The sequence below is a fragment of the Pseudopipra pipra genome, chromosome 1, assembly GCF_036250125.1.
Source record: "Pseudopipra pipra isolate bDixPip1 chromosome 1, bDixPip1.hap1, whole genome shotgun sequence".
NCBI classification, from domain to species: Eukaryota; Metazoa; Chordata; class Aves; order Passeriformes; family Pipridae; genus Pseudopipra; species Pseudopipra pipra.
The window spans coordinates 116496095-116515308 of record NC_087549.1 but is presented as its reverse complement, the minus strand read 5'-3'; the positions used below and the strand labels follow the sequence as shown (position 1 = coordinate 116515308).

Genomic DNA, 19214 nt, shown 5'->3' with positions numbered 1-19214 from the left:
CATGATTGTACTGCAGAATCTGCTGTACTGTAAACCTGTCACTCTGAGGGCAAACAAGACATATTTAGCTAGAATAAAAAAAATATCATTCAATAAAACAGGAGAACAATGGAAATTTTCCATTATATATTACACACAAGAATGATATGTAACAAATTCCTGTAAAATATTCTAAGGGCAAAGACCAGTCAGGTCAGGACTCTTCCATGCTGGGGGCTGTAAAAGTATTTAGCAAATGACTCTTCTTTCCCCAAAGACTTAAGTTGATGAAGCAGGCAGTTGGGGGAAAAGGAGAAGGACATAATGCCACAGAAGAAGGCAGAATAATGGGAGATAGTAACACAACTTCCAACATAAATAGTTCTTACTGAAATTATTCTTTCTTATATTTGAGAGCCAAGTGTTAAAAAGTCATGTTTGTGCTTGGACCTTATTAGATAAACAAGTTTCAGATTCACCTGGTGAGCATATTGAAATGAAAGTAGTAAATAAATTATTTAACTAAAAACCAGTCTTGTATGTATTGTTAATTATTCCAAGAAGTATTTTCCATGTTTACAGAAACTGATGATATTTTAAACTAACCTTCACTCAGATAGATAATAAATGCCATACAACTGGCCCTAGAGAAGGCTGCTTATAGTATGTTGTGCATTCCTGGTTGATTATTTTTCCTTTCCTTTTGTTTGTTTGTTTTTGTTTGTTTGGTTGGTTGGTTTTGGTTTGGTTTTTTGGTTTCCCCCCCACACACACACTTTAATTTAAATGGTGCCTTGAAGATTTTATTATTACATTCAGCCTATTCAGATTTTTTCCGTAGAAGAGATATTGATTTTTGTATTAATCAACGGAAAGCCCAAGCAATGCCACAGTACACAACAATAGCAGATAGCAAAAGAACAGAACAGAATAATGTTAATTTAAGATGGAAATGCGAGCTAAGTAGAACAATGACAAAATCTAGCAGATAACCAGATGCTTGGGTTAAGACGAAAATATGCCCAGTGATGAAAGTTATCTGCGACAGAAGAGGGAGCTCTCACTGCACCGGCCCCGCCAGCCGGGAGAGGTGGGGCGCCTCTTCCAGCTGAGGCTGGGAAGGTGGTGGTGCTCATTCCCTCCTCCTTTATTTTCCTTCTGAATATGATTCAATGCAGTTTTCATATTAGTCCTTATAGATAGCTATAGCAGAATTCTCCAGAGAAAATTAAAGTCAGATATGAGCAATGGATGAAGCTCAGTAACGCTTCCCAAGTCTAGTGGTCAGAGGGATATTTTCCTGAGTTAGGAAGGCACATATTATCCCCATAGCGATATCTGTTTCTTCCTGTATTTGCACAAAACCCAAACACACTGAGAAAAGTATTACAGCATAAATAATAACAAATATCAACTGTGTTTATGACAACAGAGAATGCAGACTGAAGGCTGAACTCACTGAATTTAATTAGAAGATCTGACCTCATTGTGTTGAATGAAACAGTGACAGTGTGATTTTGCAAACCTCCTCAGAGTAGCTGTTACCTCTATACATCACCCTTTCTTTTTTAATAAGTTGTTCCATGTGACTAAGAAAGTAGTCGAAGGTTAACATAGATAAATAGCTGTGTGTTATCCTCCAGAGATAAACAATTATGCCTAAGGTCTCAATTACAGACACACTAGTGGTATTCTTGTTTGTCTGTTTACTCATTTGTATTGTTTTGAGGATAATTGTTTCCAAATAAGCAGAAGAGAACGAAATACTTAAGATTCAGTGTGACCCTCTGAAAAAAACCAGGCCAGAATACATTTAGATATTTGGTGTAAAAATGAATTCTAAGTTAGAGACACTAAAGGCTTACTGTGATGTAGGTGTTGTGACATTATGAGATGCTCTAGAGCATTTTCCTAATCCTCACATACCTCTCCAGAAGGAGACAGAATCTTATATTTCAGCCCATGAATCGTGGCCCATCAGTCCACAGTGTTTGCAGGACTGCTTACAAATCTGGAGCAGGTCCTATGATGAACCAGTAACTTACAGCAGCAATGGACCTACAGTATCTTTACCAGTTGAGCACCTGCTCAATCTTTTCTTCAGCCAGTGCCACCCACTTGCAGCATATCCAAGGATACATTGAAGAACAATAGAATGTGGGTTCAATTGCCACTCTTGATTCTCTATTACATGAAATATTTGTTGCTGACACACAAGGTCCCAGGGAAGGTAGGTGCAATATACACATCCATGCAGCAATCAACTTGTAAAAGACCGTGAGAACTAAGTGTTAGAGTAAGTCGCCTAAAGCTTCCCTTCCACACTGTTCTCCATACTATTTACTTAGGAGTTAGATTATGGGAATGTCATTTCACATGTAATTGCAGGACTGAACATCTGCCCTAGAGGCTGAATTCAAGAAATAATGCCAGGGAGAAGTATGTTAAGAAACTGCAAACAGCACTACATGTGCTGGCAGGAATTAACTTTTCTGTATTTTATACATATATATATATGTGTGTGTGTGTGTGTGTGTGTGTGTGTGTAGGTATATTTAAAAAACCCTATGACTGCTTGCACTATTACAGCTTTTTAGCCATTTAGTTTTACAAGAATTCTAACCAGCAACACAAATTTAAATATCATAAAAACTCCTAGAAAACCGGGAAACACACCATGTACAAAGATTTTGAATGTTGTAGTTATTCCCAGTGCTGATGGACTAAAATTACGGAGCAATACAGAGTATGTAACATATGGCCCAGGCCCATTAGCTGGGCATGTACTGTGCTGAAAACTTAAATTTTTTTTAAGTCCTCCTATAGATTCAGTCTTCCACTATTTATTTGCATCATTTCAACTCTGCTTTTTTTTTCAATCATGTGTTTGGCATGCTTGTATCTGACTTGTATATTGGTCTATTTTTGAAATATTGTCCCGTACTCTGATGTAAAAGTCTTTTACATCTGGCACCTGTGCAGGTGCACAGGTCTTTGCCAGTTTTTGATAAATATGAAAGTTTCTCAGGAAGCATGAATCCAAAAATAATTTTATCAGAAGAGTGTTGGATTGTTGAGGACTGAGTGGTAGTACTTAGAAAGATGACACAGGGGCATTTGTAACACAGATTTGTTGTTCTTCTCTGATCAGAAGTCTAAGTTTGGATCACCAATGTGATTTACACAATATATCCCTTCCATTACTTGCAGGACAGACACTAGCTCATACTTGCCTGGAGATGTCTAAAGCTTTGACTTACAGCAGCCATTCGGATTCCTTTGCCAGAGCATGTAGCTTGTGCATATGTGCAACTCTCCCCAGTCTTTCACCCTTCAGTGACTGGGCTACCAAATCCTCTCCCTAAGCATACTTTGCTGTTGCATACTATCAGCAAAACTTATTTCTACTCATTATTTCTGGTAATACCTTTTTGGTGGTGCTTTGTAAAGTAGCAGGCACTGTAATCCATGCACTCTATGAACTTACGTACTGTGATGAGCCTTAAGGACCTCTACGAGAATGAAATACTCCACTTTTACAGTCAAATACCTGGGTTCACTGTTAATTTGTGACCTTCAAAAAGCACTGATCTGTGCCTACTAGATGTATAATTTCCTTCAAGAGAAGATCTAACAGAAATCTTGGAGGAATTCCATGTTATCATTAGTATATGGGACAAATCCAGAAATAAAAATACAGCTTGTTTTAGACATCTATCTTTCCATAACTTACATTTTTGTTCTTTCTCCATCCGAATTGAGTTTCTTCTTATTAGCAAAGTCTGCAGTACTTTAGCCAGCTTTCCTTTTTTATTTACCTCCCTATTTTTAACAATTTTTCTGCCCTACACTTTTTTTCTTGTAACTAATGTTGCAGTTCATTGTCAGTGATTGTATGCCAAGGTAGTATGATTTCTTACAAATAGGCATTGCTTTCTACAATTTTACATCTTAACTCCTTAGAGACATTTACAATCTTTTTCACTCCTACCAAATGCTCCTCCCAAGTTCTTCGTATTGTCTTGTCAGTACACTTGAAACCTGATACTCCCTGCCAATCCATCCTGAGGACAACCTCCAGGAACAGTTCTTTAAACACAATGCACCAAATTATCTCTTCCAATCTTCTCATTACCATTGAAGACAACTCTCAGGTAACAAATGGGTTAGCTGTTCTAACACCTTCCATCTTTGTATTTTATGCATCACCTTGTTAAGCTCCATAAAGAAGGGTTTACACTATCAGTTATACTGGTTGGAATTTTCCTTAGCTTCATTTTTTACTTCCTTTATCGAGCATTCAAAAGTCATGGCACCCATGTGTTGCTCGCTTCACTTCCCAAGGAGATAACAAAAGACCAGCTGATACACAGAAGCCTAAAGGAGTCCCAGCTGAGTATTTGTAGCTACAGATGCTCCTATAATCTCATCTGCCACCATCAGTTATTATTACATGATGATTTGAGTGCACCACAGCTTTATTTTTCATCTCTAAAGGTAAAATATCATCTCTGTTACCTAGTAAGTGTAGCAGACACAAAATAAATAAACTCTGTGCACAGACTCTGTGTTCTTTCTTACCAGTATCTTGCAGAACAAAACAACCAAATAACAACCTATCAATATTGCTAGGGATTGAATTGTTATTATTATTAATACCTTGGGGTTTTTATCATGTCCTTAGGTAAGCGCGGACTGCTGCAACAAATGTTCATGTAAGTGTGCCCCAAGCTTAGTGGGATTCTGGATTTCTCATCTGCTAGCTGATGTTTCAAATCCTGCAGGATATTTTTTTTCTTCCTTTCAGTAAAGGAAGCTTTTCATTAAGGAAAGTAATTTTAGATTCTCAGTCTAAATATATGTAGTTTTATATGAGCTGATGTCTCCAGCCCATCAAATATCTGGGAGGTGCTTTATGTCAGCTTGTTTTAATAGCTGCTGATGCTGGCCCTAGTGGATCAGCACACACTTATGCATAGCCAATTCTGTTTCACATAAGACATCACTGCCTCCATATAGCCAACAAATATTATCGAGCTTGGGATCCACCTGGGAATCAGATTCTCTCACCTAGCCTCTTAGGTCCATGGCAAGTAACTCAGAGCTGAAACTCCTCTAGTTTTTCACTCAGTTAATTAGCAGTCTCTCCAAGCATGTGTCTATATATGAGGCTGGCAATTAACAGCTGCTACTTTTAATAAGACTTTAATTTTTGCTTTCACATTTGTAAATATATAAATACATCTGTTGTAGTCTTATCCATCATGTTATTGACCTTCTCCAACAGATTGTGAAGCTCTCTGTGTTAAACTGTTCTTCAACCTTCTTTTCCTAAAGGATTTGATCTTTTTTTTGCAGTTTCCTTTTTACTGATGGATTCATGTGTGGTATAGAAATTGTCAAGGGATCTCCAGAGCAAAAAGTAGAGAAACTGATGATAGACTCCTGTGGCAGTTTGAGCCACATTAGAAAATCCAATATCCAATTTCCAGGTCTCCCCCACCCCTCTCCACGATTTATCCCAACACCAAAGAGAGAACTTTCAGGCCAGAGGCTTCTATAGGGGGAAGGGGAAGTATTTACATTTATTTTACACAAATAGATACTATACAAACTAAAGGCAACTATATATGTGTATTATTACACTTCTATCAGTCCTTTTAAGCCCCTCCCTTTAACTTTAGTCCAGGAGAAGCCTTTCAAGGCTGATATGTAACGCAGTCTCTCTCTCGTGGGAGTGTTCAGGCCCCCTGAACACTCCCTCACCAACCCTGGAGGGGGAAGAAGGAGCCCAGTCACCCCCTGGCCTTCTATACCTAACACGCAGGAGACACCAACAACAAAAAGCTGCCAGCAGCTTCCAGTGGCTGCGTATATATGATTTTTAGCAGAAGTGAACAAGACGAGTGGTGATTGACCCTCCAGGGAACACTGCCCCGGCACCCAAACACCTCTGAGCCCCCGACTCCCAGGGGGCCATCTCAAACCATGACAATTCCTTAATGTACACAAATACAAATTTTCCTTCCTATAGTACAAACTCGACTTCCTACGGAGGTTTTCAAAGCTGCATCTGGTCATAGGACTCAGATCACCTCGTTAAGTCATTAGCTTTGTTGCTGTCTCAGAAACATTGTTTTGGTCCGGAGTATTTTGAAATGTTTTGTTTTGAGGATTTTTTTGTTTATTTTTTTTCTTAAGTCCCAGGTGACTTTTCTAAAAATAATTCTGAGCCATAGGCCTGGGAATTGGCTAATGGTAGAAAAAATATTAAGTAGAATTTGACCAGAAAATCCACTTTCAGCATTCTCCCCTCTCTCTGTTTTCTTTCTTCTTTATAGTATAAAGGAAGACTCTGACTGATCTGTCAGGAACTGTAGGGAAAACAGGAGAATCTTGAATAGAATTTATATGAAGTATTCAATCCCCTCCTATGACAACTTAAGAGGCATAGTCATTTCACTTGAAGATGGGAGACAGGTATGAAAGGATTATCCAGAGTTCTTTCGGTGATTTAAGAAAGGCTGCCCTACTTAGCAGGATAGTTAGCCTTTCTGGTACTTGAACTGGGGGATACAAAAGAAAAAGTACCCAGGGAAGCCTTATGAAGCAAGGAATTATGAAGACTTCCAGTGGAGAGCACCTAAGAAATCAATAAAATGTTCCAGAAGTTCCTCCAAGCTATGAGAAGAAGGAAACTTCTGAGGAAAAAAACCTAAGGATCTAATGTCAAATCTCTGACAGAAACCCAGAAGACAGCAACATTGACTTCAGACTCTTCTGATCTCTACAGCTAACTTCTTAATGGGAAGATTAATGGAATGTGAAAACCAGGAGTGTTTTCTCTGGGAGCACTAAGGGAAAGAATCATGCTCGGAGGTACTGGATTAGGCACTGCTCCCATGTTTTCCCGACTCATACTTACCACCACAGTTGCTACAACTCCCGTCTGTCCATCGCACTTTGGGTAGACCAAAGCACTATGCAGTGCTGAATATCACTCATAGGTGGTGATAGTCATCCCACAGGATTCCTGATATCATCCCACTGTGGTTTGGGCTTACAGGACCTCTGCCTCCAGATCTTGATTTCCTTCCTTAGCTTCAAGTGACCACCAGGAAAAAGGGTCTCCTAGGATTCTCTAGAACTACAGTGTGCAGGGTGAGCACTGAACCCTAAGCTGCCATGTGATTAATGGAAGGGCTGACCTTCTGACCTGCAGAAAGGCATTTAGGAGAGGGTAACCCACAGAAGGCAGTGTAGATGGCCCAGCTTTGTCAAAGACTCTGCACCCTGGCACTGAAATAAGCAATGTGGGAAAAGTGGCTTTAGGCATTTAAATAAGGCAAGAGAACAGTGCTGGAGCTTTGAAAACTGATTAAGCAAGTAGAATGCAGAGCTGAGTCACTCTGTATTTGTCTCTCCATGTGCATGTGTACATATATAGATACATATTTTTGTAAGCCTGTGTGTGTGTTCGAGTAAGGATATGAAAAAAAGAGGCATACAGTTCCAAAATCCACTGCAATAACGAATTGTGAGCTGAAGCTGTCACATCATATGAAACAGATCGAGAGAACACGTGAAGACGCACTCACAGATATTTTAGAACTTCTCTTCAGTGTTTCGCTCACATTTGGTAGCATTTAAATCTGATATCCTTTATGGCTTTTTTTTTTCCCTCTGAAACTGACATGAAGCAATGTTTGATGAAAATGCAAAAATTCTTGGCTAGCAAAAGATTTTTTTTTTTATCTTCCAAAGTCATATCATGCAGATTCATGCAGTGGAAAAAACGCTGATGTTCTTATGAATAAAAGAAGGATTAGGAAGATTAAAATGCACACCATTGGACTCATTGAAAAAAGGCTCAAGTATGATATAGCTTTCTGCACAGCTTTGCCTTGAGGATCACAGCTGAAACTGTTCTTGTCTTTATTTTTGGGTAGTTCAGAGAGATGCTGGGTCCAGATCCCCCATACTGAGCTTTTCATAAAAGTTGCAGTAAAAAAGGACGTTGCAAATAGAATGCTGCTGAGTGAATGATCAAATTTTATTTTATTTATTTATTTTTGTTATTACAGCCAGATGTTGCCTCAGGAAGTTGAAACAAGGAGTCAGGAACTGACAGTTTAATAATTAAATTGGGAAAGTTGGCAGGCCTCCTGCTACTTCCTCTAATACATAGCATCTATGAATGAAAGTGTGCAGTATCCCAGTGGCACTTCTTCCGAACTGGCTCATCTGTTACTGAGTAATGATTTTCTGTCGAGGCAACAGCAATGCACAGGGCCTATTACACCAGCTACATAAAGTTAAAAAGACATTATGAATAAAGCGTTCACCATGGCTTTTACCAACATTTCTACACAAGACTGCCTAACGCTGACATGTGTTTATTAACACTTAATAATGTTTACATAATTCTTCCTTGAGCTCATTACAGCTGTCAAAAATCTGAATAGAGGGTGTTTTTGCCTGTGTTTAACTCTTGAAGACTTTGCAGTCCCTAAGCTGAGATAAGCGGCAGCAGAGAGGATGCTGAAGGCCCAACCGGTTGCTGTGCTGCCAGGGTGGAAGGCTTAGAGCCAGCTGCCCATCTGAACCTGAGCATCGTCACACCTTTCCTCCCTTTTTTGGGATTTCTTCCTTAGCGGGCATTCTTAACGTTTCTCACTGCATGCTCCCGAGGCTGCCACGCACTTGCGGAAGGCATGGAGAATTACTCCAGCTGTCAAGACAAGGGGAGGCACACCGGCACCGAAGGCACGACAAGCAGGTGCCAGGTTGGGCTGAGAGTTTGCTGGAAAAAAAAACTTTATTCAGAGGCTGCGGGCAGAGCAACTAAAACACAGAGCACTTGCAGGGTGAGGGTCCGTCCCGTGCCCCTGCCCCTTGCGCTGGGCGGGATGGGGGCCGGAGGGACGACTCCTCTGGTCGGGCAGGACCGTGATCCTGCTCGACCTGACAACGGACCGGGATCGGGGGCCGAGCCCGTAGGGCCGCCGTGCCCTGTCCCGCCCCTCACCTGCCCCCGCCGGAGAGCCCCCGCGGGGTTTCCGAACGGGATGCGTGGCGGGGAGACCCCCGCTCCCCAGTGCCCACCCCCGCTCCCCAGTGCCCACCCCCGCTCCCCAGTGCCCACCCCCGTTCCCCAGTTCCCAGCCCCGCTCCCCAGTTCCAGCCCCGCGCGGGCGGGAAGGACCCCGCGCGGGCGGGAAGGACCCCGCGCTCCCCCACACCCCGCGCGCGGCAAGGGGGCGCGCGAGCCGCCGGCGGCCCCGCCAGGGGGCGGGGCGGGGCGGGGCGGGGGGTCCGGGGCTGCCGCCGCCGCTGTCGGCGGCACTGGCGGGGCGGCGGCGGGAGCGGGAGGCTGCCGAGGTAAAGCGGGGACGGCGGCGGCCCGGCAGGGTCGCTTCCTTGCCTGCCGTGCCGCGTCCGGCGTGGGGGAGGCGGGAAGGGGAGTGGGGCGCGTTGCCTGCTGTCCCCTCTCGGGTGGGGGACGGACCTCCCCCGTTTGTGTCCGTGCCCCCCACGCGGGGGCCGCGCTGCCCCGGGCCAGCTCCGAGCGGGTCAGCGCGATGTGCCCGGGACGCTTCCCCCCCGGCTCGGCGGGACGCGGGGCGGGCTGCGCTCGGCGGCGCGGTGGCTGTTTTGGGCTGCAGCCCGTGAGCGGGGCGGTGATGTGGCGGTAGCGCCCGGGCGCTCCGTACCTTCCTCTCCGCAGACAAAAGCGCGCCCCAGGCGCGCCGGGGACTGGTTTGGTGACCCGGGGCGCTGAACTGTGCTCGGGACCCTGCCAGCCCGGCGCCCACTCTGCCGCCGGGGCTGCTTTCCCGCTGGGCGGCGTTGGCCGGAACGAGCGGCCGTTTGGGCGAAAAATAAAATAAAATAAAAAACAAACAAACAACTTGATGTTTACAAATGTGGCTAAAACAAGCCCATGGGACTCGGCAGCGCTTGCTGTGCAGAGTGGCTCGATGTGCGAGAGCAGAACCTCAGCGATGTGCGCCTTGTGAGTGAGATTCCTGCGCAGGGAGAGCCGCGGTGCCCGTCCATCAGCCGACTGCTCGCTTCAGCTCCCGGTAGTTCTGTGCCCCAGGAACTCGGGGAAGGGCCGGGAAGGCGTGCAGGGCGGCTCTCCTGCACCTTTTGGAAGTGGAGTTCAGTTTTGCGGCTCTTCGCCTCGCCGAAGGATATTGTTCGGACGTGGTGGCAGGGAGCTGCGCGGCTGGAGCAGGGATTACTTCTGGGTGAGTGAGGCTGGCGGTGTGGAGGTCTGCGGGATGCTTTCTGCTGCCTGCCAGGGAGAGATCCATGGTTAGCAAATACAGTGTGAAGATTCGGCAGTGTGTGTGCGTGTCGCAGGCGCTGATACAAGGAGGTAATAAGAGTGGCTGTTCGTGCATTTCTGATGTTTTCTAGTGGCACGTTATTATTGTATGTAGAGTGACAGTTTAGTCAGTTGAATCTGTGGCAGAATTTTTTTGGTTTGGATAGTGTTAATATTTTGCCTTCTGCCGAGATTTAACAGCATTTCAGCAAGCTAGGTGTAACAAAACAGAAAGGGCTAAATTATTGGCAATAAACGCAGTCTACGGTTTGAAGAGAGACAGGGCTTTGAAGAGATCTGTAGTGTGGATTCTGAAAACAAAGTAGTTAATGGAGCAACATAAAATATGTTGCAAGGACTGTGCTGGATCCAAAGGTGACCACCAGGACAGTACAGCAACAGCCCAAGGACAGGAAATTCACTGAGACTGCTCTTCTGCTCTTTCTCTTGGAAGAGTTCTCATGAGGAAGTTTAGTAAGCATAGGTTAATTATATATGATGTTATGGCTGACTGAAGGAATTGGATACCTGGTGCAAAAGCCTGTGCATGTGGGAGAAGCTGATTTAAGGTAAAGTGGTGTCAATGTAAATTTAGACTGGTTGTGTCATTGTGGTAGAAGTTGCTATGTGGACATCGCTTGTTTGCAGTTCTGGTTATGTCATTTGGGAAGAGTTGGAAGCAAAACTGAATAAAAAACATCGCTCTTAAAATAAGAGCATTGGGAGTTGGTGTGTGCTTTGTTTTTCAATCAAGAAAGTTGGTTTTGATTTAAAATATTAATTAAATCATTCCTTTATGAACCAAGCTCTGGGTAAGAGCTTGATGTGTCAGCATCTGCCTATGTCTGTTTTAATGATCAGAGAAGGTTGATCCTCAGTTTTTTATGTGGGTCAGCTTCCAGCAAAATACACTTTGCTAGATGAAGGGTTGCAGGATTTGTCCTTGTATTAGTAGTGTCATAGTGTTAGTAAATGAGAGTGCCTCAACCTGAGTTGTCATTATTTTGTGGCTAAGTGTGCTGGTGAAGAATGCAAAGTGGCTTCCCAGCAGATGGTCGCACTTTGGGGTATCTTGCTTCTCTTCTGCACCTTCTTGCAGAGCTGAGGGGTCTTGCAATGCTCTTGAATTCTCAGGCTAATTCACCCTAAAATACCTAAGTATAGTAAAGTGTCTCTGTTACATGTGAAATTTGGGTTCTCTCTAGGTAGAAGGAGTGGCACCACCAGGAACTGTTTTTTTGGTTTTCTGCTGAGGTAATTTTGTCTGTGTCTGTAGTAAAAGTGATTTACTGATAGAGCTCACTTTGGGGGTAATGCATCTCTAGTGTGACCAAGATGTAGAAAGCTCAGAGTTCTCACGTATCTCACATAGAATGAATTATTCTAGCAAATGCCTAACCACGAAGTGCCCACAGGTGTGTACAGTTAGGAGTTTGAGCCAGGTGTGTCTGAAAGGGATCATCCATTTTCACACTTCTGTCAATATGGATATGGTGGGTAAGTAGCATAAACAAAGTCCCCATTGACTTCTGTGGATATACACCTGTAAGATCAGCGTTCCAAGGAGTTTAAACCAGGGTGGCATTCTCCTAGTAGGTGATACAAGCAGTGATTAAAAAAATTGCCACTCCTCAGTAGGATAAAATACAAAGTCCCACCAGTGTCATCCAGCTGTTGTGAGCAGTTAATGTGCTTTTTTTAGAGTGAAAGTTTCTTCTAACCCTTCTTAGCTAGGAGTAACTTTGTGCACAAGATTTTAATATCTTCTTGCCTGTTTTTATAACCTGTTGTTTCAGTAATATCTTGTAGCACTGAACTCTGTAAGTTGTCTGCATTAAATCTGTTGTCTTTAAATGTCATCAACTCTCTCCTTGTTTATCTATTATGGGGAGACAGTAGTTATTGAAATTCCTGAATACAGCTTAGCTGATCTTAATTATAATAATGGAGTCCATTACAATGACTATTGCAAGTAGAAAATATTGTTAAAGCTTAGGCAAGATATTGGGGAGAAATTATGTCCAATTTCTTCTTATTTGTAGGTTGTGTTCTAATTAAATATTCAATATTCTAGGAAACAATCTTTTAGTTCCAAGACACTGTTAAAATGTCAGTCAAATTTCCCTCCCTCAAAGCAGTGTGCAGTATTCTGTTTGCTACAATACTTGGAAATCTTTAAGACTTAGAGTCACTAAACTTTTCATCCTCTATAGTCTATAGTTCAGTTTGTATTCAAGGTAGATAGATTGGTAAGTGCTGAACATGTAGGAAGTACAGACATAGGAAAATATAATTAGGCCTGCTGTGAAAAAAAGTGTAAAGAATTTATAGAATAAACATTTACCTATAAGGAATGTGGTGGGGTTTTTTTATTTTTGTTTTTTTTTTAGGAGCTACTGATATTATTGAAAGAAAGAAAGAACTTCATTTTATTAAATACTTATTCAGTTTGTTGAAGTAATACTTTGCAGATTTTGGATTTATTTTCTACACTAGCCAAGCTTTTCTCTACTGTTCACTTCCTCCTTTTATCCTCACACAGTGAGCTTATTATTATTAGTCTTGGTTACAGACATATGTATTTTTGTGGAACTTTATAGCAAGTCTTGTAGGGCAACAGACCCTATCATATCACGTCTAACTTATAACTTTATTTTTCAGCAATTATAGCAAGTCTGCTGCTCAGATCAGAATTAAAATTATGTAAGTATAATTAATATATGCCAATATTACTGAAATTATGAAGTGCATTTGAGCTCATTCACGTTTTCTTTTCTCTAGTTTTTTTTTTAATTATTATTTTTGGTTTTAATATAGAGTGCAAGCTGTTGCTAATTAGCATAGCACTGTGGAGATGGTCTCTATGTAAGCTAAATGGAGAGGATAGGATGAAGGGGGGGGAAAAAAACCAAACTTGAAGATGTAAAAGTGCCAGTCTTGGAGGTGTTAAAAAGCTTGGCACATAGAGTGGGTTTTGTTCTTTTTGTTAGACAAGCGATGGCAAGGTCAGTTGTAAAACTTCAGAGCTGAGTTGAATCCTGTGCCAATGTGTATGTTTGTGCTGGGTACAGGAAAGGGCCTTTCTCTTGATGGGCACTAGTTTCTCTTTTGCTTCTTGTGCAGTGCTACAATGTCTCTGGGTTAGTAGGCTGGAGTGGGGAGTTTTTGGATGGCGTGGGCTGGGTGCACACGTATTTCTAGAGTTGCAGCAGGCTCACTGAAGTGATGCCACTAACATATGACAACTCTGGTGCGTTTGCCATGGCTTTCCTCTCGTGAATGCAGAATATTTGCAGACACTGTTTTTTGCTACTGTACTTAAATCGCTGAAGGCATATTTACTTTAGGTATGTGTATGATATGCACAAGTCTGCTTACAGTGTACACAAACAAATGTTCACGTGTGTTTATGTGTATAAATATTTCCATGCCTATTTCTCAATGTCAATACATCTTTCATTCTTGGGTGGAACTTCTGCATCTACTAAGGGGACAGGTTTTGAACTTACACATGGTCTGGGCTGCTAATTATTGTTGGAGTACTTGGCAGTCATGATTCTGGAGGTTTTCGCTTTTATCTAGGCAGATATGAAAAAGCTGCTCCCTGAGGCAGCAATATGTAGCAAATAGAAGACAAGCTTTAAATAAATGATAAACAGAATCTTTATTAAACCCATTCTTGCATATGGGGAACATACTATGAAGCTCTGTGGAAAGCTATCTTCCTTGGGTCTCTGAATGAAACCTGATTCGCTCCCTGTGAGGCCATGCTTTGTGCTGCCAGGCAAGGAAGAGCGCTCTCAGTATCTCAGTGCAGGTAACAGATCTTCCTTTTCTCGCATATCCTTCCTCTTGTATCTGTTTTGACCTATATCTAGATTCTGTAAAAATACTTTGGAATTAACGCTGTTGAGAGAGTGGCATGTACCGCCCCTTTCATCAAAGTAATGCAGTGCACCTTATCTCCAAATAATGATTAGAAACTGTATTTCTTTGAGAAGGTGTTCTAACCCATTGAGTTGGTACATGCAAATATGTTAGCATTAGATACTATTTGGAAATTTAATTTAACAAAAATCTTACACATAACTAATAAAAGTAATCCTACTGTTTAAAGCTTTCAATCTATGGTTCAAAGGAAAGTCAAAGGAAGCTACACATAACATCTTTTATTTTTCTGGGGTCAACTGCAAGAAGTTGTTTAGCTACATTCTAAACCACATTAAAGTTTCTTTAAATGTTGATTTTTTTTATTTTCACACTGCAAAAAGCACTGTTCCAGAGTGTTTAGGTGGTTTGAGATGCTGATCATGAAGCGGTGCATTACCCTCTTGAATACTTTATGCTGCTTCTCTGAAGAAGCTTTGTCCTCAGAAGAACTTGTTTTGGGATCAGAAAGTAAAGTAGTCAATGGTCTTCTCTATGTCAGAGGACCTGCAAAGCAACGTTGTTTGCTCAGGGTGAAATATGTGAAAGGCTTTGTTACATTTTCATAAATAGTTTAAAGAGTTTTAACTCGGAGCAGCCACCTTGTTTCAGCTGGCACCGGGAGTACATGGCATGCAAGGAGATGCTGAGGGACCTGAGTTTACCCAGGCTGGAGATTAGAAGCTGAAGGTGAATTGTTGCCTTGCATTTCCTAATGGGCTGTTTTGGAACAGAGAGCAATGCTCTACTCTGAGGTGTACAGAGAAAGGGTGAAGTGCAGTTGTCACATATAGAAATGGAGAAATTCTGTCTAGGCATAAGGAAAAAAAAAGAACAACCAACCAATCAAAATGCTTAAATTGTGACTTGAGGTCTTTGGAAGTTGCAAGATTTGCCCTTGGAGATTTAGAAACTTGATAAGACTCTGAAGAACTTGTTCTAACTTTGAAATCAGCACTGCTTTGACTAGGAACTGGAGGACATGGCCTCCAGAGGTCCTTTTCAGCCTAAATTATTCTAATTCTGGGAGAAGATTTCCCACAGAAAAACTAAGCACTGTAAGAGTTATGCTAAATAGCCTTTTAAATTATATTCTTAGAAGCGAAGAGCTGTTTGTCTGTGGCATCAGAGGAACCCTTTGTGTGGTACTCATGGCCAAGATAATTTAGAATTAATATGATTTTCTAAAGAGCACGTGCAAAGGAACAAGTTTAAGTTGTTGAACAAAGTGCTTCAGCACTGTGCTCCTGCCTTGACTAGTCACAGTCTTGCTGCTGTGTGCTGAGAATAGCTCTGACATGTAAATGTGATGCATGTTAAGTGGTAGTCTTTGCTGGACTTGGCTGCAGTTACTGTAGGTGACTTCTTTGCAAGTCTGGGAAGCTGTGTAACATACTAAATTTGAAATTACTCTTATGGTAAAAAACTAATAGTGGTTTGTGGTTTTTTTTTTTGTTTGGTTGGTTGGTTTTTTTGGGTTTTTTTTGACAGAATGGCTACTGAAGCTAAGATTGATTGTTGACATGTCCTTTGTACCTGATGTGATTAGAGTACTCTTTGTTGATGGACTCACTCACCATAGCATCGTGTTTGACTATTTGTTTTTCGTAGCGTACAGCTTGAATTTAAGATGTTTTTATCAAAGAGTCCTTTTGTATTTCTCAGAACGAACTTTGTGCTAAGTTCGACAAAATACCAGTCCTACTTGTCTTGGGCATCTGTGTGAGGTCTTAGTGATGTCACCAGAAATCCCCACGGATTTGGCCTTAAGTTTTCCCTTGAGTTAGCAATGACCAAATAATGTGTGTTACATGAATTGTTATTCTGCCAGCATTATTCATTCAAACAGTATCTCACTGAAATGGGGTGATCTTTATATGTTGATGCCTCTATGTTCAAACTGGAAAATTCAGTAGTGGAGAACAAGTTGTATTTGTTGTCCTGTATCCATGTGTGAGACATATATGTATATATGCGTGCAGATGTGGCCACTTGTAGGAGAAGGAGGAAGGAATGTATCAAGAATAATGCCCCTGCTTCTCCTCCAAACAGATAGGTTCTGGTTTTTTTCGCAAATGATATTAAATGCCTTTTACCAGTACTTGAGTTAGATATGCTAGCTGTAATTCAAGCCTAAAGTTAAGACTCTTGCTCAGCTTTTCAGAAAGACTGTTGGAGACAGTATCTATCTAATCAGCAGCAGTGTAAGTAGATATTATCAATTTAGGCTGCTGTATTTTCTCTGGGGAACAGATTGAGTGTGGCCTTTCTGCAGAGGTACAAGGGGCTTGTATAAAAGACTGAATGATTGCTGTTGGTGCTCTGTAGGATGCACAGACTTCAGAGGCTTTTCTCTCCAGGGGCTGCCTACCTGTTCAGGCCACAGGATGGGCATTGAGGAGGCTCATTAAGGAAAGTAAGCTGTTGCTCGAAAGAGTATCAGGCAGGAGATATGCTATCTTGTACCCCCTGCAGGGAAGGGAAGCTACAGTTTTTTGCTGTGCTCCTTACATTCCTTCAGCCCCACTCTTATCTTTAGTATTCTTAACTGTATATATATATATACACAGTTATATATATATGTATATATATATGTATATATATATGTATATATATATATTTAATTTTAACATTGAGGTTCAAGCTTTTCAACTCTAAGTCACACTTCCAAAAGGACCTGAGAGTGATTTAGTAATCAGGAGATATTAGCAACTTGGAATGCCTTTTAACTGCTCTATGTATTTAAATCATACTAAGCATATATTTTCCCACATTGTATACAGATTAAAGGAAAAGAAGATTCTGTTAATTTTCAAATGAAAGCTGAAATGAGTTGTTGAGGAAGCATAAGAAAAAGGGCAAATATCACTAGATTCAGATGAGAAATCTAGGAGCAGCTCTATAGATTCTAATAAGTACCATACGGAAACAAAATATATACAAAATCGGGCTGGGTTTTTGGTTACATTGTACAATGAATTTTAACAATGTTAAGTGCCTATCTTTGATTTAGAGTATTTCCTTATTTGGGAAGCCAGTAGAGAAGTGTTTTCAAAGTAATATTATGAGTACTCAGGACTGGACAGACAGAGCACTTTTTTAGTTTAACACTCATTGTTTTGTAGTGCTACTGATGGGAGAGAGAAAAAATTGTCTGTTTTGGCTGAGGTTTCTGCACTCTGGTAGAATCTGAGACCAGGCAGTTCTCTGCTGAAAATGAGGAAAGGCAGTATGGAGCAATTCCTTTCATTTTTCTCTTTTCCCCTCTTGACTACTTTCTCTCTTGTCCTGCTTTTCTTGTTAGGCAGGAATGAGTTGACAGAAACAGTGCCCAGTTAGATCAAAATGATTGGTAGAGGCCATGCTACTGAAATCACATTTCCTGTTCTTAAAAAGGGGGTAGAATTTTCTTGTGTTGATGGTTCAGATGCAAAGGTGTTGCAGCTTCGTTCAAAGTTGGGTAAACTGGGGGAAGTTAATTGCATGTGCTTGGTGATAATGTAAACACCGTTGACTGTCCCTGGAATTCCCTTGGGTGCTCACAGGGGATTTTGGCATGGACAACTATTTCTTCCTTCAGATGAAACTGAGGAGGAGGTCAATGTTGCAATTGAGGGGTGGGAAAAGGAAGAAAGGAAGCACATCATGAACCTGAGACACCACATTCGGAGACTTTAGTGAAGAAACGCTCTGGTTTTGATTTCTCATTTGTGGATATTGGAAATAACACTAAGATCCTCTGATTTTGCCCTGAGAATCATTGTTCTGGTGATGAGTATGTTTGCCTTACTCCTTCAGAACTTTACTTTGTAACTGCTCTTTCCCTGTATTCTTCCAGGATGTCAAACTGGCTTAGGTCCATGAAGACTATGCTGGTATCAAGCTCCATCTGACTTGCCTCCAGTTCTCAGGAGCAAAGGTACAGTTAACAGGGGTAAGTTAAAATCCACTTACAGAATCCTCCGAAGGAAATGAAGACTTTAATTAGCACCCTCTCCTTTGCATGGCAGTCTCTGGTACATTTCTCCTCTCCAAGTTGCTTGGTCTATAACAGCAGGCTATCAGCAATAGAGAAAGGGAAATCCAAAAGAGTGAAGTCACTTTGAAACTATAGTGAAAAGTTAATGAATAGAGCGCTTACAGGACAAATACCAATGCAGGCTGTGTGTGTCAGGAAAGCACTTTGAAAGTGAAAAGTGTCCCCTTGTTTGTTTGTTCTCCTTTTAACTGATGTCTTTGAAAATCCACTTGGAATCACACTTGAACTACCATGATAAAATCCATTTTCATTAGATAAAGTTGAAATAATACACATTTAGCAGTTGTGAGTGTTGCTGGAAATAGGAAACCCATGTAGCAATGAACACAAATTCCCATTTTTTGTTTCATCCTAAGGGCAAAGTACCCTTGATGCAAAGCCCAGGGGACCTATATAGTCATTAGCAGATGGAGGGGGACATTAATCTTCTACCCACAAATCTGCCCCGGCACATAAAGCAGGGAGCGTCTGTTGTGAGGATTGCTAGAGGTTGTATTAAACATGATAGTTTATAATCACAATGCTAGCCACTCTTTCTGTTCATTGCTGTGTTTTCTTGGTACTCTGTGTCTCTGGATTTCACTTTTTCTATCTATGTATAATAGAGAGTGACAGTATTTCTTCTTTTTGAAGTGCTGGCAGAAGTTTCTTCCAACACTCTTAAAATCTCTCTTGCTGTAAGCGCTAGAGTATGTTAGGATATACTTTAAGTATTTTTTTGTGCATAGGGAGAAATGTATGATTTTTCTGTGTCATTCAGTCTTTCTCGTTTGGCAGTCAGCTAGGAGACAGGCATGGTTAATGAGGTATCTCAGCAACGCATTTTTATGGGAGTATAGTTAAAGTTAGGAGTATGTCCAGTCTCCAAACTGCCTAGTGAGCATTCTGTATTTGGAAACAAATGCCAGCTGGCAGTGGTTAAGGAGTGCATGCTTA

The 19214-nt window shown here is 41.5% G+C and overlaps 1 protein-coding gene and 1 long non-coding RNA gene across 4 annotated transcripts in view; one reads left to right on the top strand and one right to left on the bottom strand.

Moving 5' to 3' along the window:
* Positions 1–8008: 8008 nt before the first annotated feature.
* Positions 8009–9091, bottom strand: LOC135420172 (uncharacterized). Its single transcript, XR_010433417.1, has 2 exons — positions 8602–9091; positions 8009–8284 (listed from the first exon to the last, which is right to left on the bottom strand). It is a non-coding gene; the product is annotated as an uncharacterized LOC135420172 (long non-coding RNA).
* A 243-nt stretch (positions 9092–9334) lies between these two features.
* Positions 9335–19214, top strand: part of RARB (retinoic acid receptor beta) — a 329988-nt gene continuing 320108 nt past the window's right edge. The window contains exons 1-2 of one of the 3 annotated variants that reach the window (XM_064672806.1): positions 9335–9360; positions 18078–18158. The gene's annotated coding sequence lies outside the window, so the exon portion shown is untranslated. Of the gene's footprint in view, positions 9361–13000; positions 13016–18077; positions 18174–19214 lie in introns of those variants that run through there. The other 2 variants (XM_064672793.1, XM_064672799.1) reach the window with 2 other exon arrangements.